We start from the raw sequence: 9,215 nt of genomic DNA on the forward strand, positions 1-9,215 counted from the left end.
AAGACGGATCCGACTACAAGAAACACATAGTCGAAGCCGGCCCGGGGACTTCAGAACCCGGCCCGGGGACTGCAATGGCAAGATCAAAGACTCCAGAGCTCGGCCCGGGGACTGCTCCAGTCGGCCCCGGGACTTTTTCAAATCAGCAAGCGGCTACGGACTCCAACCCGCCGCCTCCCAGCCCGGCCGCCCTTGTCCAAATCACACTAGTGGCAGTTGAAGAAATAGCAGCACCTTCATGGGCCCAGCCCATCGTCAGGTTCTTAGTAAATAGAGAGCTGCCAACCGATGAAATCTTGGCTCGACAAGTGCAACACCGAGCTGCAGCCTACACCATAGTCAACAGAGAGCTGGTCAGGCGCAGCGTTACCGGCGTCTTCCAACGCCGCGACGAGGCAGAACAAGGCCAAGCAATCCTCAGAGACATCCATGAAGGCGAGTGTGGTCACCACGCGGCCTCCAGGGCACTCGTCGCCAAAGCCTTCCGGCACGGTTTCTTCTGGCCAACCGCCCTGGAAGAGGCCAAAGAGTTAGTCCAAAAGTGCAAGGGGTGCCAGATTTTCTGTTCCAAGCCACTTCAGCCAGCTTCCACACTCAAGACTATCCCCATCGCCTGGCCCTTTGCAGTCTGGGGCCTGGACATGGAGGGACCATTCAAGACGGCACGAGGTGGCTTGACTCACCTACTTGTCGCAGTGGACAAATTCACCAAGTGGGTGGAGGTGAAACCCATCAAGAAGTTGAATGGTCCGACTGTAGTGACCTTCATTGCTGACATCACAACTCGGTACGGCATCCCACACAGCATCATCACCGACAATGGCATGAATTTTGCCAAAGGCGCCATGGCCTGTTTCTGCGCGACACAGGGCATCCAACTGGACTTAGCGTCTGTTGCCCATCCGCAGTCAAACGGCTAGGTGGAGTGAGCGAACGGCCTCATCTTATCTGGCATCAAGCCTCGACTCGCCGTACTGCTGGAGCGATCTACCGGCTGTTGGCTTGAGGAGCTGCCAGCCGTCCTCTGGAGTCTGTGCACGACTCCAAACAAGTCAACCGGCTTCATACCCTTCTTCCTCGTCTATGGTGCCGAAGCCGTCATCCCAACGGACATAGAGTTCGACTCCCCACGAGTCACCATGTACACCGAGGAAGAAGCAGAAGAAGCACGTCAAGACGGTGTCGATCTGCTGGAAGAGGGCCAACTGTTGGCACTTAGCCGGTCCAGCATCTACCAGCAGAGTCTGCGTCGATACTACAACACGAAGGTCAGGCCAAGATCTTTCCAAGAGGGCGACCTTGTGCTCCGGCTGATCCAGCGAACAGCCGGCCAGCACAAGCTGTCGACACCTTGGGAAGGCCCCTTTATCATCAGCAAGGTGCTAGGGAACGACGCCTACTACCTGATCAACACTCAGAAGCCCCAAGCGCGCAAGAGGGACGACTCCGGCAAAGAGACAGAGCGCCTGTGGAATGCAAATCTTCTTCGAAGATTTTACAGTTGATGCAGTATGTATCACACTACCCCTTTGTATTAAAGTACTATGACTTTGGGCCCCCCGAGACGAGCTCGGGGACTGCCCTTTTTGTTATCTGTATGATAAGAATGATGCCTTCGAGTACATTACTTTCATTACAAGCCGCTTGGCACCGGGCCAGACTAGTCGGCCCGGGGACTCGCCGCCTTGCGCTATGAGGAGCTTCCCGCAGTCAGACAAGTAGTGCGCGGTACCCAATCCACCTCCTGGCAAAGCCGCAGCTCGCAGAGCGACTGTGAGGCAGGCAGGAGTGAGGAAGAACGGGCGCCCACACGAAAAATGGCTAAGGACCTAAAGCACGAACATAGCGTAAGATGGCCCCTAGCATTTCTGAAGCAGAAAGCCGACTCATGAGTGGTTGGCTCGCCGTCTTTATTAACCTCTATCAAGGACGGCCGACTCTTGGGTAGTCGGCCTGTTGCTTTCTATCCGACTTACTAAAGAAACTCTAAACGGCCAAGTACTTGCCTTCTCGAAGTAGCCAAGCCAAGCGGCTGTCCGACTGGCAAGGCAGCGACTAAAGGAACGCGGCAAAGGGAAAAGCCTAAAGAGCAGTAAGCAAGGAAAGACGGAAATCGGATAAATATTTACATAGGCCCTTGGCCGAATCTTCGAATAGAAGTTCAAGATACACCCCACGGGTGGAATTGTTCGAATCTAACAAAGTTTTCAAAAGATTACTAAGACAGACTAGCAGAGGCGAAAAAAGCAGCCTAGGAGGCGGCATCTGGGATCGGAGGATCGGAGGAGACGGCGGTGTCAGGTGCCGGGGCAGTCGGCTGGGCGGTCTCGGTTTGATCGCCTCCGGCGGCAGTCGCCTTCTCTCGACGCGACTCGTTGCTGGAGGCGCGGTCGAGCTGAGGCTGGCCGCCTGCTCCGTCTTCTGGCACCTCCGCCTCGCCTTCGGCCTCTGCCTCGTCCTCCTCCTTGGTGCTGGAGTCGATCACCTCCGCCGAGTCCTCGCCATACTCCGGGTCATCCCGAACCACTCTGGCGGCACTTCCTCGCCGCCTTCAGCCCGCTCGGGCATGAAGACACTGGTGTCCGTGTACTCGGCGATGGCCGCCGCACGCTCGATAAGGGCGCCCTCCACGGCCTCCAGCTCGGCCTGGGCTTCTGACCGGAACGCGGCCACACGGTCTAGGTCCAGCCCTGGATACCACGCCTTGATGAACTCCAAGGCCCGGCGCGCTCCGGCCCGGGCCGAGGAGCCCTTCCAAGCTTCAAGACGGCCGGCGGCGACTTCCAGCCAGTCGGCGGTCCGACTGGCGGTGCGCAGAGCCGGCATGTCCGGCCACAAAGCGGCAACCGCCTGGGCGCCGGCACGCTGAAGCCGGCGCATCTGCCGGTGGGTCGGACGAAGACGGGCTTCAATGCTCAGGAGCTGCTCGTCGACGGTTCAGGGGGCATTAGCGGCGATCTCCTCGCCGCTTGCCCTTCGCGCCTCACGAGCAGCCTCGATGGCCAGAGGGACTGCCTGCGAGTGACCAGGGAAGAAGTCTGCCAATACAAAAAAGAAGCAAGTCGAAAAATCAGAAGTTGGCCTGACACATAGTCGGAAGCCCGAAGAAACGAAAGAAACTTATCATCAACAATATCCTCGATCTCATGGAAGCCGGAGGTCAGCATCGCCTCCTTGTCAGTCCAGCAGGAGCGCTCGCTCTCGAACTCGGCCAGGAGAGCGGCCTCCTTCTTCTCGGCCTCGTCCTGCGCCTTCTTGAGCAGCTCCTTCTGCTCGGCCAGCTGCGCCGCCAGCAGGTCGCGCTCCGTGGCAAGCTTGCCACACTCCTCCTCCTTGGCACGCCGGGTGGTATTGGCCTCGCCCAGCTGCTCCTGAAGAACGGCGTTGGCTCCTGAAGAACGGAAGAAGAGACAAATAAGTCGTCAACAAAGAAGATCGCCGGGAAGATCCGGCCCGACTACTCAGCAGTCGGCCCGAATCTCGGGGACTACAGCCCGCGGGTGCGCCAGCGCGCCCCCGTGAAGAAGAAGAACTTACTCCGGCTTTCCAACAAGTCGGCAGCCCGCGTGCTCAACTCCTCAACATTGCGGTTGAAGGCAGTGGCGCGGAGGTTGTGGTACTCCTACAATAAGTCACTAAAGACAAAGTTAGTATTTGGAGCTCGCCAGAGGGATTTCCGAACCGCCTGCTCAGCAGCCGGCCCAGAACTCGGGGACTACACCCAGTGGGTGCGCTGGCGCGCCCCCACAGAGAAAAACAAGAATCAAAAAGAAGAAGGAAACGTACTCGGACGGCCGTCCGCACTGCCAGATGCACCCTGGTTTAAGTATGAAGGGCGTCGCCTTCAGCGCGCAGCTTCGCCTGAATGTCTAGAAGCACTTGATTCAGCGGCCCGGTGCCGCCTCTGCGCACCCACCCGGTGGGCGCGGCGCTTGTGGCCTCGGCGTCTAAGGTTGCCGAGCTGGCGGCGCCGGTCTCCCGAGCTCGCGGCGCCGAGGTCGCCCTCTCAAGACGGCGGCGCACCGGCGAGGCGACTTGGAGAAGCAGCCGCGCCTCGGCCTCGTCCATGACCGGCGGCTCCGACGGACCCACCGGCTGCTTGTCGTGCGGCCTCCCAGACAGCGGTGGAGGCGGCGGTGGCGGCACGAGAGTGTCTGACATGGAAGCCTCGCTGCTCTCCTTCTCCACGACGGGGTTCTCGGTGCCGGCCTCCCCGGTCTGCCCCGTGAACTCCGGAGGCGGCAGTGCAGACGACAGTGGGGCTACGAGCATCGCCGATCGGTGACGCGCGGCCTCCTCGGCACGCCATCTCGCCGCAAGGGCGGCTTCGGCATCCTCCAGCTTCTTCTGGGCGGAGGCGGCCGCCTTGTCGGCCTCCTCCTTCTCCAGACGTTCGGCCTCCTCCTCCTCGCGCTTCTCTCGCGCATTCTGCTCCGTCGCCTCCCGGAGGTCGGCGGCAGGGTCAGCCCGCCAAGTATTGGCGGACGTCTCTGCCGACCCCATGACGGAGGGGACGACAACTCTCTCAAGAGAAAGAGGGGCCCTGAAGAAGAATGGAGGGAGTATCAAAGAAGACTGGGACAAAGTTCTCACTTCCCTTCGGAAGCGGTTGGCCTTCGCGGCCGCCTCCTCCCGTCTGGTGGCGACGACCGCCCCCTTGAACTTCTTCAATTTGCCGCCGGGCGCACTCGGCCCGGCGTGACGCCTCTTCACGCCGCCTTGGCCAGCCAGGCCGGCGGAGGAGCCGGCGGCCGACGAGCCGACCCTCGGCTGGTGGCGCGGGGCGACTTCCCCTTCGGCGTCGTTGTCAGGCCAGTCAGCGAAGGTGGCCGAGGGCCTGAAGTCGCCTTCTGCTCCTCCTCCCCCGCCTTCGGCATCGGCTTCCATCGCCACCGCCCCCAAGTCAGGGTCGTCGACGTCGCTCTCCGCACGATCAGGGACATACTCGCGGGGCTGTCTCGTGGCGCCGGCTGCAGGCTGCATAAGGGGATTCTAGCTCAGAAGAAACCGACAAGAGTCAGAAGCCGGAGTCGGCCGCAAAGAAGACAAAACAATAGAGGGACGCGACTTACCACTGGTGGGGGGTTGTCGCGCGAGTACGGCTCTTTGCCGAACTGCCAGTCCTCCCCGAACTCGCAGTTCGCGATATAATTCACCATGTTTGCCACCTCCGCGCGGGGCATCTCCTTGGTGCACATCCGACTCGGGTCTCGGAGGCCGCTCATCTGACAGATCAGGTGAGGCCGACCTTGGAGCGGGAGAACTCGGCGCGCCACAAAGGCGGCCAGCAAGTTGGCCCCGACGAGACCCTCCGACTGCGTCAAGACCTGGAGTCGCGCTACGGGAGCGGCTCCGGCGGGAGTCAGTGTCTTGACTCTGTGAGACCAGCTGGGGAGCCTCCCAGTTAGGGGGGCGGCGTTGTAAGGCGGCATGTTGACCCAGTCGCCGTCGGAGGCGAGGTTCTTCATGTAGAAGTAAGAGCGCTGCCACATCTTCACCGACTTGATCAGCATGATGGGAGGAAAGTGGTTGTCGGCCGTCAAGCACCGCATCGCGATGAAGGCGCCGCACTGAGCCGGCACGCCGGTGATGTGTGTGCCGAGCTTAGAAGAGAAGAATTCTCCCCACAGCACGAGGTCCGCACTGGGGAGACGGCGTGTCCGGTGGAGGAACTCGATGTGTTCCTCTCCTACCTTCGAGTCGTCCCATACACCGGAGCGCACGGCGGGAGCCGCGGCGGAGGAGGAGCTCATCGCCATGGTGTGGAATGCTCTTGCTCAACGGCGGAGGCAGGAAGGAGAGAAGGCAAGACGAAGCGGGGGAGCGGGGAAGAAGGGCGCGCGTGCTATGCCGCTCTGCTCCCCCCGCCTACTTATAGCCCTATGGGCTGAGAAGCCGAGGGGGCGGGCGTGGGATTAACTGCGCACGATGCCCCCACGCCGCCCCACGATCTACCCCACGAAGTTACTGCATGCAGTAACGACGTGGGAAAACTAACCGTCCATGGCTGCAGCAGATCCGACCGTATGCCGAGGCACTGTAGTGGCGGGCCCCACCTGACGGCCCGTCCCGTCGCGCGCGTGGGCAGGCAGACTGCCCTTTCCATGTGGCGCCGCACGATAGGACCGCCCTGATGGCTGCAGGGAAGCGTATCAGGCACGCCGCCTGGTTTCCTGCCGCGACTCGAGCTGCGGCTCTTTGCTAAACATCCGACTCTCGACAGTCGGCCCAAGGGAAGACGGCAGCCAAGTTCCAGAGTCCGCTCCTGGAAGGTTGAAACTGTTGAAGCCCCACAATGCAGCGTCCGCAGGGCTTCACCAGCTTCGGGGACTACTGTCGAAGTATTGGGCCACGAGTAGGCTAACCCGAGTCCCGGGACCTTTCAAGACATCGGGGCAGGCCGCGCCCCTCAAGCCGAGTCCCAAGAGCGACTCCAAGGCAAGCCGAGTCCCAGACGGTGACTCCGAGACAAGCCGACTCCGAGCTGGCGACCTCTAGAGAGGCCGACTATGGAGAGTCGGCCCATGACTCCTCCCTCATCCCGAAGTACAATGTGGGGTACGGTCACGGCGTGGCCGTTCCCCCTGCTTACGAAGGGTCGGCATGGCTACAGTGAGCCGTATCGCTGGAAGATCTCCGGCGAGGCGCGACACTGTTGCCATGCCTGCCCTGACCTCAGCCACAGTGCGCCACGCACTGTGCCCACGACGCCGGCCTGTACGGCCCGAAGACGGCGGGGCCGCCTGTCAGTGGGTGGTCCGAAGGTGGCCTGGGCGCCCCGAAGACAAATCTGTGGGAGTCGGCCTCCTTGGAGTCGGCCAACTCCTCCCCAGGGCCCCACGAGCCATTAACCAGATAGGATGGGGAATGGCGACAGTGATCGCCCGATAGATGGCGGCACTGTTGTCACGACCCAATGACCGAGCCTGCATCATCAGGAGTGCCGCTAAAGTATCAAGCCTGTCCGCGGGACCCGCCAGTCGGCGGGCCCCAGAAGCCGGCGGGGAAGACGGCGGCCTGAGAGACAGACGGCTGGGACCCGTGCCCGGTCGGATTACTATTGTACCCCCGGGGGGTAGGCCTATATAAACCCCCCGAGGCACCCATGCAAAGGGTTCGAACCCATTAGCACTAGACCAGATCACACAGGGAGGAGAGAGCTAGCCTTGCCCTCTCCTGCCTCCCGAAACAGCTCTAGGAGCACCATTGTAGTCACTTTGCCTTAGTGATCATGCGGAGACCCCGCAGAGCAGCAGTAGGGGTGTTATCTCCTAGGAGAGCCCTGAAGCTGGGTAAGTTCCGCCGGCGTGCATGTCTTCGCCTCATCCCGCTTCCAGGCACCGGCGACATTCTACTCGCTCCCACCATGATAAGCCATCCTTTGGCATATGTCGTACCCAACCCCCGACAGCAGCAAATCAAGTGTGGTGCCCAACTTTTTTTGTCAGCTTCGCAATTCAGGTACAACAATTTCTTGTGATCCTCTAACATGCGCTGCAACTTCGTCCTCTCCAGATCACTTGCGCAGTTTCTCTTTGCAACGGCAATGGCCCAACCTAGATCATCAGCGGGCTCATCTGATGCCTCTTCTTCAGCTTCTTTCTGCATTGCCGGCTCAGCTTCTTCCCCCATTGTTGTATCATCATATTCAGGGAACCCATGGCCAGGATAGTCGTCGTCGTCCTCTTCTTCTTCATTGTCTTCCATCATAACCCCTATTTTTTCTGTGCTTGGTCCAAACATTATAGTGGGGCATGAAACCAGACTCAAATAGGTGGACATGAATGGTTCTTGACGTAGAGTAACTGTGACCATTCTTACAGCCAGCACATGGACAAGGCATAAAACCATCCGCCCGCTTGTTTGCCTCAGCGGCAAGCAGAAAAGTATGCACGCCATTAATGAACTCGGGAGAGCATCTGTCATCGTACATCCATTGTTAGCTCATCTTCATTACACAACACCGAATAGACCAAATTAATACAAGTTCATACATAAAGTTCATATACAACACTTAATTAAATGTAACATACAAATAACTCTCTAGCTAAAGAATTTAATGCAACAACAAATGCGATGAAGATCGCAACTAAGGTAACAATTGATCCAACATCATAATGACACCAAGCCACACTATCAATGGCATATTTCTAATCTTTCTAATCTTCAACCTCATTTTCTCCATCTTGATCTTGTGATCATCGACGACATCGGCAACATGCAACTCCAATTCCATCTTCTCCCCCTCAATTCTTTTCAATTTTTCTTTCAAATACTCATTTTCTCTTTCAACTAAATTTAACCTCTCGACAATAGGGTCGGTTGGAATTTCCGGTTCACATACCTCCTAGATAAAAATATCTATGTCAATTTGATGGGCACAATTTGTCATAAACACGAAATGCGACAACTAGTTTTAAATGAGAATATACCACATCCGAATCATAACAAGGACGACGGCCGACGGGGACGGATATCAAAACCATGGCACTATGTATAACAAACAATGTATGGGTAAGATAATTATATGAGTAACTATATATCCAAATCACACAAACATCAAATTGGTAATGTAAAACATTCATGAACAAGAGCCTCACCACAAGGTGGTGCCGGCGACGGGACGGTGCGGGCGATCGACGGTGGTTACGACGGAGATTTAGAAGGCACTAAGTAAACCACACCTACATATGCAAACTAAGTGTTATTTTTGACCTCAAATTGCATATAAATCAAATACTAGCAAATATAATTCCTCCCAAATTAATCACTATACAAAGCATTGCAAGAGCTAATCTAGCAATGAGAGTTGAAAGGACAAAGTTGCTAACCTTTGTGATCATTTGAATGGATGGGGGCCTTCAAATCTTGACAAATTTTGGGCAAAATTTGTGAGGAGCTCGAGGAAGAGAGGGGAAGAACAGAGGATGTGAGGGGAAAGGGGAAGAACAGAGTGGCTCGGGTGGACGAAGGGTTTATGTACGACAAACTTTAGTACTGGTTTGTGCCACGAACCGGTACTAAAGGTGCTGGAGGAGCCCCAGACTGACAACACGCTGCCACCACTCTCTTTAGTACCGGTTCATGGCACGAACCAGTACTAAGGGTTTGCCATGAACCGGTACTAATGAGAACGGCCGGCTAGCCGTTGGAACCAGCACTATTGGACACATTAGTGCCGGCTCAAAATCAAACCGGCACTAATGTGTCTCATA

Source organism: Triticum dicoccoides, chromosome 4A, assembly GCF_002162155.2.
Source record: "Triticum dicoccoides isolate Atlit2015 ecotype Zavitan chromosome 4A, WEW_v2.0, whole genome shotgun sequence".
Taxonomy (NCBI): domain Eukaryota; kingdom Viridiplantae; phylum Streptophyta; class Magnoliopsida; order Poales; family Poaceae; genus Triticum; species Triticum dicoccoides.